Source organism: Pinus tabuliformis, chromosome 4_1, assembly GCF_031772625.1.
Source record: "Pinus tabuliformis cultivar Carrire ecotype Pingquan chromosome 4_1, CPIR1, whole genome shotgun sequence".
Lineage (NCBI taxonomy): Eukaryota > Viridiplantae > Streptophyta > Pinopsida > Pinales > Pinaceae > Pinus > Pinus tabuliformis.
The window spans coordinates 587,119,607-587,134,711 of NC_142303.1; the positions used below are offsets into that span (position 1 = coordinate 587,119,607).

The 15,105-nt window shown below is 35.3% G+C and overlaps 1 long non-coding RNA gene across 3 annotated transcripts in view; it reads right to left on the reverse strand.

Annotated features, from left to right (window-relative positions):
* LOC149177328 (uncharacterized) overlaps positions 1–15,105 on the reverse strand; it is a 234,589-nt gene that overhangs the window by 67,874 nt on the left and 151,610 nt on the right. For 2 of the 3 annotated variants that reach the window (XR_016258760.1, XR_016258758.1), the window contains exon 5: positions 11,998–12,237. The exons of the other annotated variant lie outside the window; for it this stretch is intronic. This is a non-coding gene — a long non-coding RNA (uncharacterized LOC149177328). Of the gene's footprint in view, positions 1–11,997; positions 12,238–15,105 lie in introns of those variants that run through there. 3 annotated transcript variants of the gene reach the window in all.

Sequence of the window (15,105 nt, forward strand, 5' to 3'; positions counted from 1 at the left end):
TTCATATTTAGACAATCTTTATCACAATGCAACGTTCGATGATGGAAACCCTGGTAGATTTTCATATCGATAATTTTTTTGTCACAATGCGACATTTGAAACCATGGTTTATTTACATATCAAGAAAACCTTTGTCACAATGTGACATTGGACCATGGTTGACCATGATTATTTTCATATCGAGACAATCTTTGTCACAATGTGACATTCGACCATAGTTGACCAAGATTGACCATAGTTGGCCATGTTTAATTCCATAAAACATGGTTGACCATGATTGTCCATGATTGTCCACGATTTTCATATGGATAAATTTTTTGTCATAATGTGATATTCGACCATGGTTGACCATGAATGACTATGATTTACCATGATTGACCATGATTAATATTATAAATCCAAAGGAATAATAAACCCAAGTCATTAATATTATAAACCCAAGGGAATAATAAGCCTAAGGGATTAATACTAGAACCCCAAGGGACTATGAACCCAAGGGGATGACACCCAAGGGACAAATATTATAAGCCCAAGGTATATAAACCCTAAGATAAATATTATAAACACATGGTTGACCACAATTTATTTTCATATTGAGACAATTCTTATCACAGTGCGACGTTAGAGCATGGTTGACCATGGTTGATTTAGATATCGAGACAATATTTTTCACAATGCGACGTTAGACCATGTTTGACCATGGTTGATTTTCATATCAAGACAATCTTTGTCACAATGTGACATTAGACCATGGTTGAACATGTTTGATTTACATATTGAGACCATCTTTGTCACAATGTGACATTTGACCATGGTTGACCATGATTGATTTTCATATCGAGACAGTCTTTGCAACAATGTGACATTCGACCATGGTTGATCAAGATTAACCATGGTTTGCCATGTTTTATTCTATAAAACATGATTGACCATGATTAACCATCATTGATATTATAAATCCAAGGGAATAATAAACCGAAGGGATCGATATTATAAACTCAAGGGAATAATAAACCCAAGGGATTAATACTAAAACCCAAAGGGATTATGAATCAAAGGGAATAATATTAAACCCAAGGGACAAATATGAAAAACCCAAGGCATATAAACCATAAGATAAATATTATAAGCACATGGTTAACCATGGTTGATTTTCATATCGAGACAATCTTTGTCACAATGCGAAGTTCGACGATGGACACCCTAATAGATTTTCATATTGAGAAAAAAATTGTCGCAATGCGACATTGGACGATGGACACCCTAATATATTTTCATATTGAGAAAAAATTTGTCACAATGCGACATTCGAGACCATGGTTGATTTACATATCGAGAAAATATTTTTCACAATGTGACCTTGGACCATGGTTGACCAAGATTTATTTTCATATCAAGACAATCTTAGTCACAAAGTGACATTCAAACATGGTTGACCAAGATTGATTTTCATATCGAGACAATCTTTGTCACAATGTGACATTTGACCATGGTTGGCAATGTTTCATTCTATAAAACATGGTTGACCAATATCAACCATGGTTGACCATGATTGGCTATGATTGACCATGATTGACCATGATTGATATTATAAACCCAAAGGAATAATAAACCCAAGGGATTAATATTATAAACACATGGTTGACCATGGTTGATTTTCATATCAAGACAATCTTTGTCACAATGCAATGTTAGACCATGGTTGAACATGGTTGATTTACATATTGAGACAATTTTTGTCACAATGCGATGTTTGACCATTGTTGACCATGGCTCGCCATGTTTCATTTTGTAAAACATGGTTGATCATGACCAACCATGGTTGACCATGATTGTCCATGATTTTCATATGGAGACAATTTTTGTCATAATACGATATTCGACCATGGTTGACCATGAATGGCTATGATTGATTCATATTATAAACCTAAAGGAATAATAAACCCAAGGGGTTAATACTAAAACTCCAAGTGATTATGAACCCAAGGGGATAATATTAAACCTAAGGGACAAATATTATAAACCCAAGGTATAACAATTCTAAGATAAATATTATAGACACATGATTGACCATGGTTGATTTTCATATTGAGACAATTCTTATCACAATGCAACATTAGACCATGGTTGACCATAATTGATTTACATATCGAGGCAATATTTGTCACAATGCCACGTTAGACCATGGTTGATTTTCATATCGAGACAATCGTTGTCACAAGGCAACATTAGACCATGGTTGAACATGGTTGATTTTCATATTGAGACAATCTTTGTCACAATGCGATGTTGTACCATGGTTGACCATGGTTGATTTTCATATCAAGACAATATTTGTTGCAACGCGACGTTCGACCATGGTTGACCATGATTAACAATGATTGATATTATTAACCTAAGGGAATAATAAACCCAAGGGATCGATATTATAAACACTAAAATAAACAGGGTTAACCATGTTTCATTGTATAAAACATGGTTTACCATGGTTGACGATGTTTCATTCTATAAAACATGGTTGACCATGACTGTCCATCATTTTCCATTATTTTCATATGGAGACATTTTTTGTCACAATGCAACATTCAAGACCATGGTTGATTTACATATCAAAACAATATTTTTCACAATGCGACATTGAACCATGGTTGACCATGGATGACCATGATTTATTTTTAGGTCGAGACAATATTTTTCACAATGTGACATTCGACCATCTTTGACCATGATCAACCATGGTTAACCCATGATTGTCCATGTGGAGACAATTTTCGTCATAATGCTATATTCGACCATGGTTGACCATGACTGGTTATGATTGACCATGATTGATATTATAAACCAAAGGGAATAATAAACCCAAGGGATAAATACTAAAACCCCAAGGGGATAATATTAAACCTAAGGGAGAAATATTATAAACCCAAAGATAAATATTATAAACACATGGTTGACCATGGTTGATTTTCAAATTGAGACAATTTTTATCACAATGCGAGGTTGGACCATCATTGATTTACATATCGAGACAATCTTTGTCATAATGTGATGTTAGACCATGATTGATTTTCATATCGAGACAATCTTTGTCAGAATGAAACATTATACCATGGTTGACCGTGGTTTATTTTCGTATCGAGACAATCTTTGTCACAATGCGATGTTGGACCATGGTTTTCCATGGTTGACCATGGTTGATTTTCATGTCGAGACAATTTTTGTCACGATGTGACGTTCGACCATGGTTGACCATGATTGTCCATGATTTTCATATGGAGATAATTTTTGTCACAATACCATGGTTGGCTATGATAAACCTCAAAATTCTAAACCATTTTATAAATTCCTTGTCCATGATTTTCATGTGGAGATAATTTTTGTCACAATACCATGCTTGACTATGATAAACCTCAAAATTATAAACCATTTTATAAATTCCCCTTCCAAATATAAGAAAAATATTCTCAAGAAAACATCATCATAATGAATTTAAAACTAATATTTGAAGTTTTGAATCCTAAACCATTTTATAAATTCCCCTTCCAAATATAGGCGAAATATTCTCAAGAAGACATCATCATAATGAATTTAAAACTAATATTTGAAGTTTTGAAGAGCTCCCATGTGATTTCCGACATAAACAACATCAAGTTTGGAAAAAAACAAAAAAATGAATCTTAAATTACAAAATAAAATCAAAAGAAAAACAAGAAAATGACATTTATTATTAAACATAATCCTATAAACTCTATTTTAATAATATAGATTAGGTTGCATGTTTAAAATAATTTGGTAATTTAGTAATAATAATAATTATTTTAAAATATTTAATTATTTATAATTAAATTAATTAATTATTTAATAAATAAATAATAATTTAATTAATTATTTAATAAATAAATAATAATTTAATTAATTATAAAAAATTATTTATAATTAAAATATATTAAACTGTTAAAAATATTATTTAAATGTTGTAATAATGTTATATATTTATTTCATTAATAAAACGATTTTAAAAAAATATTTCCCATATTAATTAACATAGCCCAAGCACATCAAAACACCAAAAACAATTCAAACTAACTACTTCACCACTATACCACTACTATTGTTACCCTTGCTAAAAACACATTACTCTAACTCCCCATTCTTCCTCTTATAAATGGGCCACTACTACTGTGGTAACTTTTCAATATAAAGGGGTAGACTTTTAAGGGTGATAATGCTATAACAAAGCAAGCCCTGTTGGAGTTTGTGACAAGTGGCTTTTTTGGAGTGATTGTTTCCACGTGGAGTGATTGTGGTCCCTCTCGACAAAGTATCTGAACAGAGGGATTGATGACCAAAAGAAGTTGTCCGCAATGTTGATGACTGAAAATTTAACCAAGTCGGTAATTTGGTTATGTTTTTAACCATGTTTTCTCGCTCCCACTTTTTCCAGCGCAGTGAAGCTCGGACTCTACTGCCACTACTGAGACTACTCTGAAACCCTAATTAACGATCTGCAATTTGAACGATTTCTGCCATTTCTGAGGGATTTTGGAAGCTTTTGAACGGTGAATATGAAACAAAATGAAGCAAATCTTCGTGTAAATTCGACACAGTTGAGCAAGTTTTGGTAAGTATTTGAAGCTTTACAATTGGAGAAAATATATTATCATTTTTTTCTTCTTCTTCTGGGCCGTTCAAATTCCGATAACTTTTTTCCGAGCATTTGAACTGTGAAAGAGATGCAAAGGTGTATATTTTGGACTATCAATGAAAGCATTAATGAGTTTCTGATGGTTTGGTGACAATACTGTCCGGGATTTGGCCTATCCGAACAAATTTTATGAGTTTCAAATGGAACGATGTGTCTGTAATCTGTTCTAAAGCTTTAAGTTTTGAACAATTAAAAATGGAGTTAGAGTGCCTATAATTTGACATTGTTATCCCCCACGTGTTACTTTTTCTCAGAACTGAATCATTTGAACGTCGAAAACTTGGTAAATATCCGGTTAAAAATAGGGGAATTGAAATAGGGGAGCCTTGGGCTAAAAATAGTCCCAAATTCAAATTCTAAATTACAAGTTAACTTGATATGCATACTCATTCTAAATATCCAAACATATTAATAAAACCAAGACAACATTCTTATACATAATCATGAATACACTTCATACATTCATATACATAATCATAAATACTCACCAAATTTTGATCATAACACAAATATTCATACATTCATATACATAATCATAAATACTCACTAAATTTTGATCATAACACAAATATTGCAAATTGACACACATCAAATTTTCAATCAAAGTCACAAACATACAAATATTCAAGGAAATTCACATACATACATCAACAAAAAAAAATATGCAAACTCACACATTCTAAATTACACATCAAATTTTAATTAAGAGTGTTTTTTTGGGTACTACAGATTTTTTTCACTGTGCTATGTTGCGCAGCCCATGACCTAGACAACGTCGCCACAGAGACCTCTTCACAGGTTTGTAGCTCCAATGGAGGCTGGCGGGGGTGCTGATCCCTCCCCTCCCTTGCCCGAACTCGCGTTCAAGAAGCTCATCGCCGAATCTCTCAAGAGACCACTATCCGAGACTCAACAGAAATTCGTCAAAAAGTTGGATTGCATCCCAATCGTGGAATTGCCAATTGCAGAAACATGCATATCAGCAGTGAATCTTGCAGACAAAGGGCTCATAGGACAGTTTACCGGGCTTTGGCCTTCTCCCAAATCCGTTGAAGCTTGGGTGCAGAGGAATTGGACGCCGCTCATATCAAAAGGAAGCAAGAGCCACTTTATAGGAAAAGGATTCTATGTATTCATGTTCGAAAGCTCTGAGGACAAAAATCTCATCTTCAGAAACGGCCCATACTTCATGGGGCCTCAGGCTTTATACCTAAACAAATGGACCCCTGATTTCGACCCAACCCAGGATGTGTTGTCTGTCGTTCCAATTTGGGTCTGCCTACCTCATCTTCCTTTACATTGCTGGAATCAAAAATCACTGCAAGATATTGGAAATTCGCTTGGAAGGTATATTGATCAAGCAGTGCGAAAGGATTAGTACTCATGCGCACGGATCTACGTGGACTGTAGGGCTGCCAGGGGCAATTAAACTTACTGTAGCAGACTGGAAGCACATCTAGGAGCTAGATTATGAACAATTACATTTCAAATGTTGGCACTATCACGGCTACGGCCATTTCGCAAGACATTGCAAAAAAAGGAAGAAGAAGAGAGCGAGGAAGCAAAACAATGGACAAAAATGCAAAAAGCGGGGACAAAAAAACCTAGAAGCAAAGGAATAACAAAGGAAAACAACCCTGGGCCAACGGGGCAGGAACAAAAAGATGGGAACTCCAACCCCATGTCGAAATCAGGATCTCAAAATGCAGAGCCCAGTAAGGCCGCAGAAGAGCCGGAAGTAAATAAGGACTGCAGTGAACAACCCAAATCCCCTCCTAACAGGAAAGGAACAGAGGAGCAAGGGCAAAACACAGGAACCCCCGAAGTAGTCCCCTCCCCCTCTTATGCCGACATAGCAAGAAAGAAAGTACATGAATCACCAAGCTCATTAGAGGATGAGATCTTAGAAAGGCCTGCCAAAAGAGCAGGAAGAAAGTCTCGTAGAGAAGCAAGGGAGGAAGACGCTGAAAGGCAAAAGACTCAAGGAAGTCAACCCACTATAGAAATGTCAATTGGAAAAAGTACAAGGACAAGGCCACCAAAAGGAGGAGGCCCAACCACCCCTAACAGTAAGTAATGAAAATCGTCTCTTGGAACTGCAGAGGGTTGGGGAACCCGATGAAAATTGAAGCAGTCAAAGATCCACTGAAAGCGGAACCAACAGACATCCTAATGCTCCAAGAGACAAAGATAGAAGGGGAGGTCCTAGAGATCAGCAAAAAGAAATGGCAGAAGAACGCAGGAAAAGCAATAAGCGCAAGAGGCTCTTCCGATAGAATAGCAACCCTGTGGAACGGAGACTAGTTCAAGGTTGTCAACTCCCACAACACACAACACTGGAGCTTCACATGAGCTGAAGCACATAGCAAGTAAGTTAACCATTGCATTATTCAATTTATATGTACCGGTATTGTATTTTGAAAAGAAAGACTGTTGGAAAACATTAAACGAGTTTTTGGAACTGAATACCCCAAACAACATAATCATAGTTGGAGATATAAATCTAGTGATGAATGAAAAAGAAAAGAGAGGGGGCAGGACCAGCAAGGATCAGATGATCTATGTAGTAGAAGACATGATACAACAATGGGACTTACTGGATTTTAAACCAAGAAAAGGGCTTTACACCTAGACCAATAACAGGACAGGGGAAGACCACATATCTGCCAGATTGGACAGTTTCTTGGTTCAAAGCACAATGTTGATGGAAAGGAGGTTAATCTCATCAGCCATTCTTCCCAAGCTTACCTCAAGTCACAAACCCATCCGGCTAATGTTAGAGGAGGAAGAAAATATGGGTCCAATCCCTTTTAGATTCAACCCATTGTGGAATGGAAAGAGTGGCTCTACAGAAATGGTCCAATTAGCATGGTCCACCTCAGTCAATGGCTCCCCCAATTATGTATGGGAACAAAAATTAAAAATAACAGAAAAGGCCCTTTAGTAAACTCCCATCAAATACTCCCAAAGAAAGAATGGAGTCAGTGCAGCACCTAGAAAAGCTGCAAAGGGAAATGGATACAATAGATATAACTAAAACAGAGCTAGGAAAGGAGCAAGAAGCCCAATGCAAAACATTTTTCTCCTTCAGAAATGAAGAAGAATATTGGAGGTTAAAGTCTCGGAGCCTTTGGTTGGAAGCCGGAGATAGAAACACAACATATTTCCATCGACAATGTAGAGTCTGTCTCTCCAAGAATCACATCACAGAGATCACCACCTCCAATGGGAGGTCATGCAAAGGAATAGATCAAATAAAATCTGTTGCTGCATTACATTTCCACCATCTTTACAGTAAAGAGAATGATGACTGTGAAGAAGACAAAAAATAATTCCTAAATAACATTCCGGCGCTGGTCACTAAAGAGGACAACGCAGTATTGTTGAGGCAAACCAATGAAGAAGAAATCAACAAAATTATTTGGTCCATGAATCCAGATAAAGCCCCTGGGCCAGATGGGTTCACCATTCACTTCTACAGGATATGTTGGGACATAATCAAAACAGATCTTATTCGAATGATAAAAGGATTCCTTCAGAAAGCAAAATTGGGTGGCAGCACCAACTCAACATTCCTTGCTTTAATATCGAAAGAGTCAAACCCCGCTTCCTTTGACAGGTTTAGGCCAATCTCTTTATGCAATGCTTCATACAAAATAATTGCAAAACTCCTTGCAAACAGAATAAAGCCACTGCTAAACAAACTCATATCAGATTCGCAAGGAGGCTTCGTCAATGGGAGACACATTTTGGATAACGTAATTCAAGTTCAGGAAGCCATGCACTCTAGCAACCTTAGAAACGAGAAAGGCATGCTAATCAAGTTAGACATGGGCAATGCATTCGATAGAGTAAAGCTGCCCTTCCTTTATCAAGCTCTAATTTCCTTCGGAATTAACCAAGAATTTGTCAAACTGATCCAATCTTGTACCATAAGTCCTTGGATTGCGCCTTTTGTAAATGGGAGGCCAGTTGATTTCTTCCAAGCCACGAGGGGGTTGAGGCAAGGATGCCCCCTTTCTCCATTTCTTTACATTTTAATGGTGGATACGTTGAGCAGAAAGTTGGAGCAGGACATGATAGTAGGAGCTACCCCAGGTTTGAAAATAACTAAGGATCTCAAAGCGATAAATCACGCCTTGTTCATGGATGATTCCGTCATGTTGGGCGGAGCTTCAAACAGAATAGCCTCTGCATTCAAAAATACTATCCAAGCCTACTGCAAAGCAACTGGAGCACTAACTAGTGAAATAAAAAGCGTAGTCTATAGTTGGAATGCAGAAGAGGAAGAAACTCAAAACATAGCTCACAATTTGGGGTTCAACGGATACTCAAAATGGGACAAAATCAATTATCTTGGACTGCCATTAACATTAGGCACAAACAGAGTCAATTTGTGGGAAGGAGTAATAACAAAAATCAAAGGCAAAATCGCTGCATGGGGAGGTCAATGGCTAACTCATGGTGGCAAATTAGCTCTGATAAAATCCGTTCTTTCATCTCTGCCAATATCTCAAGCGTCCTACCTCGTGGAACCAAAGTCGATTTCAGGGAAAATTAATAAAATCATGAGAGATTTTCTATGGCATGGAGGCAAAGGAAATCAGAACAAATTCCATTTGGTTAAATAGGAGACAACAAAGAGAACCATGAGAGAAGGCGGCCTTCAAATTTGCGATCCGGACCTCGCCAATATAGCTTTGGGATGCAAGATACTATGGAAGCTCCACAGCGACCCCAACCACCCTGTCAGCAAAACATTGAGGCATAATAATATACCAAATGCAAAGCTCAGAAACCTGCAAAACACAAACAACAAAAGGAGCACGCTGCTATGGCAACTGTGCATCAAAGGATTGTGATTCTTCTCCCAAAATCTGTATCGTATCCCTAGGAATGGTAAGCATGTCAATTTGAGAACAGATCGCATAATGGGGCAGTGACCCTTAGCATCAAATGATAGCCTGCAAGAAATCTGTGAGCTTCTTGAAAGTAGAGGAGATAAGATAATATATGATATCTCAAAATGGGACGAATCCAGGTTTTGGATTGATTGGAACTTTAATAACATACCATATCATTTATCACAGCAAACAGAAATTCTAAAAGAAGAACTTCGTGAAGCAACTCCGGTGCACAAGACAGAAAAAGATAAATGGGGTTGTGGACCTACAAGAGTATACTCCTCAACCAAAGGTTACGAGTTGTTGCAATCACACAGAGATAGATCTCTCCCTACAAGGTTTTGGATGGAGGTATGGCATCCATTGGCGCTGCCCAAGGTTAACTTCTTCTTCTGGATATTAATACTCAAAAAGATTTTGACTGGTGAAAACTTATTGAAAAGGAAAATAGCAGGTCCGCATAGATGCTCACTATGCAAAGAGGCCACGGAAACCATGGATCACCTGTTTGTAGACTGCTCATTTGTAAACAAAGTTTGGACACTCATACTCCAAGGACTCAAGGCGGAAATCCCCACTAAATTTCAATAGTGGACTTCTTTTTATCATGGAAAGATCGCTATCTTTTGTCCTCCCTCAACTCCTCATGGGCCAGAATCTGGATCACCATTCCCAAATTTGTGTGTTGGAAGCTATGGTTAGCTAGAAATAAGCAGATATTCAACAATGTAGTCTGGACACCCAACACGGTAGCAGCAAAAGCAAAAGGCCTTCTCCTGGAAACTTTGAACTCCAAAAAACTCAAAGATGACTCTTCGATGTAGCAGGAGGAAAAGAGCTAGCTTGGAACCCTTGCATTAACCCAATGGATCCATAGTGTTGGACAACCCCAACTCAATCTTGAGTGGAGGTTAAGAGATAAGGACAAAATATTTCAGAGTTGGTGGAGGCAGCAAGGAATAACTACAGTCTTCTTTGATGGTGCCACAAAAGGGAACCCTGAGATAGAGGGAGTTGGAGGACTCATATACTCTTCTAACGAAAGCAACAAAGAAATATTTTGTTGGGAACTAGGACAACGAACCAACAACCAAGTAGAAATCCTAAGCTTGACAAAAGCATGTTAAATAACAAAATAAAGAGGACACCGAGAGCTGCAAGCATTCGTTGATTCAAAAATCCTGATCAAAATGTACATTCGAAAGGTCAATTTAATGATGTCGAATTAAATAAGAATCTGCAAAGGCTGAGATATATCCTACAAGGCTTCACTTCCTTTAAATGCTACCATATTCTCAGAGAATCAAATAAAGAAGCGAACTATTATGCCAACAAAGGATGTCTTTTGAGCCAAGGAGACCTCAGCATAAACGAGGGAGAACCAGAAAAAATTTGCATCCCATGAAAAAGACATCAGCTTGTAACATGAAAATGTAAAAGTCCTGCACTGAAGATTGTAAGGCTTCGGCCATTTGGAGCTCTTTATTACTAAAAATCCATACCCATTTCAGTTAAAAAAAAAAAATTACACATCAAATTTTGATCGAACTCGCACATTCTAAAGTATAAATCAACATGTCATGCATACTCATTCTAAATATCCAAATACATTAATAAAAAGGGAAACAACATTCTTATACACAATCATGAATACACATTAAACATCCATATATGTAATCATGAATGCACATCAAATTTTAATCACACCCAAAAATGTTACAAATTCACACACCAAATTTTGATCATCACATAAAAATATTGCAAATTCACACACATCAAATTTTCAATCAATAATCATAAACATACAAAACATTACACATTCATATAAATGAAACCTAAATAATAAACATTCATATATACAATCATAAATGCACATCAAGTATTGCAAAATAAAACACACACAAACATTTGAAAACAAATATTAACATATTAGTTTGATCGTTACACAAGCCAAAATGGTAAAGCACAAGCATTCAAACATAATCTAACCACCAAGCATGGCTAGAGCAAGCTCACACACATTTCAAAGTATAAATCAATATATCATACACATTTATTTTAAATACCTAAACATATTAATTAAAATCAAACAATCATTGCTATTTCCAAAAGAAACATACAAAAATATCAATAATTAAAAAAAATGTTTAAAATGTCTATTATCTTGATTGAATAAAATGCAAAATTAGAAATGTTTAAAGCATACATACAACAACTATTAAATTGATTTAAAATATAAATTTCTAATTATAAATCAAAATTTATGGTGATGTATTCATTTAATATTATTAAATCTATAATTATTGGACTAAAATAATTCTAGTTTTAGAAGTAGATAGAAAAGTAAAATAAAAAACAAAGAGAGAGAGAGTGTGCCCACATACACTCTTAAGGATATCCATGGTCCATTCATTAAGAGCAATGAGAAGGGGCTTGTAGCCTCTTCAAACAAAATAATAATTTTTTTTACTATGAATTTTTTAAGTAATTACATGATAAAGAATAAAATAACTAAACAACATAACTAAATGTTCATTTATTTCAATGTCATAATACTTTCATGTCTTCTGTCATATACATCTATATGATTGGTTTGTCACGCTAATGTATGTATATTTTTCTTGCCCTCTACAAAAAAAACAAAAAACAAAAAACAAAAAACAAAAAATCATCTATTAAAAGTTAATGACTATCCATATTTTCTATATAATGTAACAAAAAAAATGCATAATTCGCAATTGAGTGAGTGGCTAACCGAATTTAATGATAATAAATTCTTCATGCATAAACTTTAGTTGAGAGATACATTTGACAATGAAAGTCATAAATGGAGCATGTACTTAAACTAAAATGAAATTAAACATAACCAAATTGGTTAAGTTAAATAATACATTGAAACATAAAAACAATACTTATTCCAGGAAAATTGTATCATTATAATGCATATAATGAAGGTTTAATAAAACTATTAACATTGATAATATGGATAGAGAGAAAATCAATAAAGATCAAGATAATAGTGCATCACTTGCGTGCGTGTGAAGAGAGTGTGCACGTGCATACGCATACAAGAGAGAGATCATTTGTTTTCATCAATAGCCTTTGTTTTATTTTCTTATAACTTGTGATCATTGTGGGTAATGTGCACATGAAAATGTGTGCGTAAAAGAGATCATTTGTTTTCATCGCTAGTCATTGTTTTATTTTCTCATAACTTGTGATCATTGTGGATAATGAATGCAAATATTGAAAATTAAATCATATAAGAAATTGAAGGTTAATGTCATGAATCTGTCAATCTAATTAGGAAATGTTTAAGTTACCTAATATAATGATCTTGTTGAATTCATTGATAAGAAATTACATTACAACTAATCAAAGTGAGAAATCTCAATAATAATTACATTGAAAGTCATTGCATGAAGAAGTTTGTTAAATGTAAAGTGGAAATATAGCAAATAAATAAAATATTCTTAAAAAATGTGGTCATTGAAAAAGGGTTACAATTATTCTTTGAAAAAATGGATTGTGAACCATTCCTAAAAAACTCAATAGGTAATGGTTAGATTGTTGGGCTTCCTCTACCATTTATCTCAAATAATAAGTGTAAAGATCCACATATTTCATTTCACCATGAGTAACATGATTATCAATTACTTTTGTTGCAATCTAATTATCAAAATACACTACAATTGACTCTTGAAAGAAAATTGGAACTCCAACATTAGGTTGCAATCCACACAACCTCTATGTTAGCATTAACTACACCTTGACGATCGACTTTTGTGGTTAATAAGGAAATATTGTTTTGTTTCTTATAAGACCACACTATAGGTCTATATCCAATCATGGAAGTGTAAAATTTACACTCTTTGATCAAATATCAAGAGGATATTGAAGTTGTTAAGATTTGTATTCTACAATATCATTGTTTGTAGTGGAATATGCAAAAATGATGTTAATTTCATGGAGAGAAGATTCTAGACAAGATTTCTTTAATTTGGGGATTGTAGTCATTAGTGTTTATGAGGATCATGGCATTACTCAAAGGAACTTTCATAATGATAATGTTAGTGTAGCTGTTGATATGATTAAGGGATCCATATTCTTCTTTGGTTAAGTTCGATTTGGAAGGTTGTTCTAATCAAAGGATACAATTGCAATCTTAGCAGATTCCTCAACATCACTAGTGGAAAGGAAACAAATGACACATTCAATTTTATTAAAAATATATTCATAACAAATATGTCAAGAGCCAAGAAATCTGATAGTAGTTTGAAAAACTTCTATCTTTTTCTTGCTTAAAACTAGACCATTATGCTTTATCAACTATTTGAATGTATGAACATGCTTGAAATGGTCTTGGATGTTCTAAGAAAAAATTAGAACATCATCAATGTATACTATGAGCCAATCAAAATAAGGTTTAAAATTTTTATCCATTACCCTTTGGAATTTGGATGGTGCATTTTTCAGTCCAAAAGGCATGACATTCCACTCATAGTGGCCTGTAGGAATATTGAAAGCATTCTTGAACTTATCTTCTTTTGAGATGGCTACTTGCCAAAATCCCGCCTTTAAATCAAATTTTGAAAATATTTTAGTTCATGTTATCCATCCCATCAGGTCTCATTTACAAGATCTTCAAAAGATATAGAATGTGGATAAGATATAACTGCGGGAAATCATGATTTATTAATGGAAGAAAATATTATAGACTCGATCAGACTCAATGGAATCAAGGAAGTTCTTTCTCAGGTGGACTACTGCAGCATTTAACAATAGTATCTTAGCAAAGCATAAGAAACCCCGTATGCTACCTGGCAGACAAGCAGACTGAGCCTAGAAAATCCTCTCTAGCTTTTCCTAAAATTCTCTCCTTTCCACCTCCTCTTCGAATGAGCCTTACCTTCAAATTTATAGCTTGAAGGGGGACAAACACTGTGAAGCATTAACTTGCTTACTCAAAAGTAAAATATGTACAGACTAGATTCGGGTATGAGTGGACAGCTCATATTATCTTGTCCCTTTTCCTTTCGGAAAGCTAAATGCATATGGGGACTGAATCTTCAGACAAAAGCAAAAGTAAAACATAGTGGGGAATCCAAACATGTGATCCCACTAGAGCCTTATTATTGTACCTAAAGTTACACAATGGAGATTCAGAAACAGGTGAACCCACTAAAGCTTGTCCAATACCAACGTCGATTGGAAAGACAACACAATCATAAGACATAGTATTCGATTTGGGGATGTGAGTAGTGCTGGTACCGGAATCTTTCAATCAAGTAATTCGAGAAACACTGCACTCGTACGTCCTTTTCGGATTCCCAAATCTGTGAAGCATGACTATCAGGTGGCTCCAAGAAATTTATGTACTCGAAAGGATTTGATTTTGGATCCACTTGATCATGGAAATCATCATAGCTAGAATGGGCATTGCTGGTGGCGATTGTCCTGTCTTTATAGTGATTAGTGACAAACCATCTGACATGA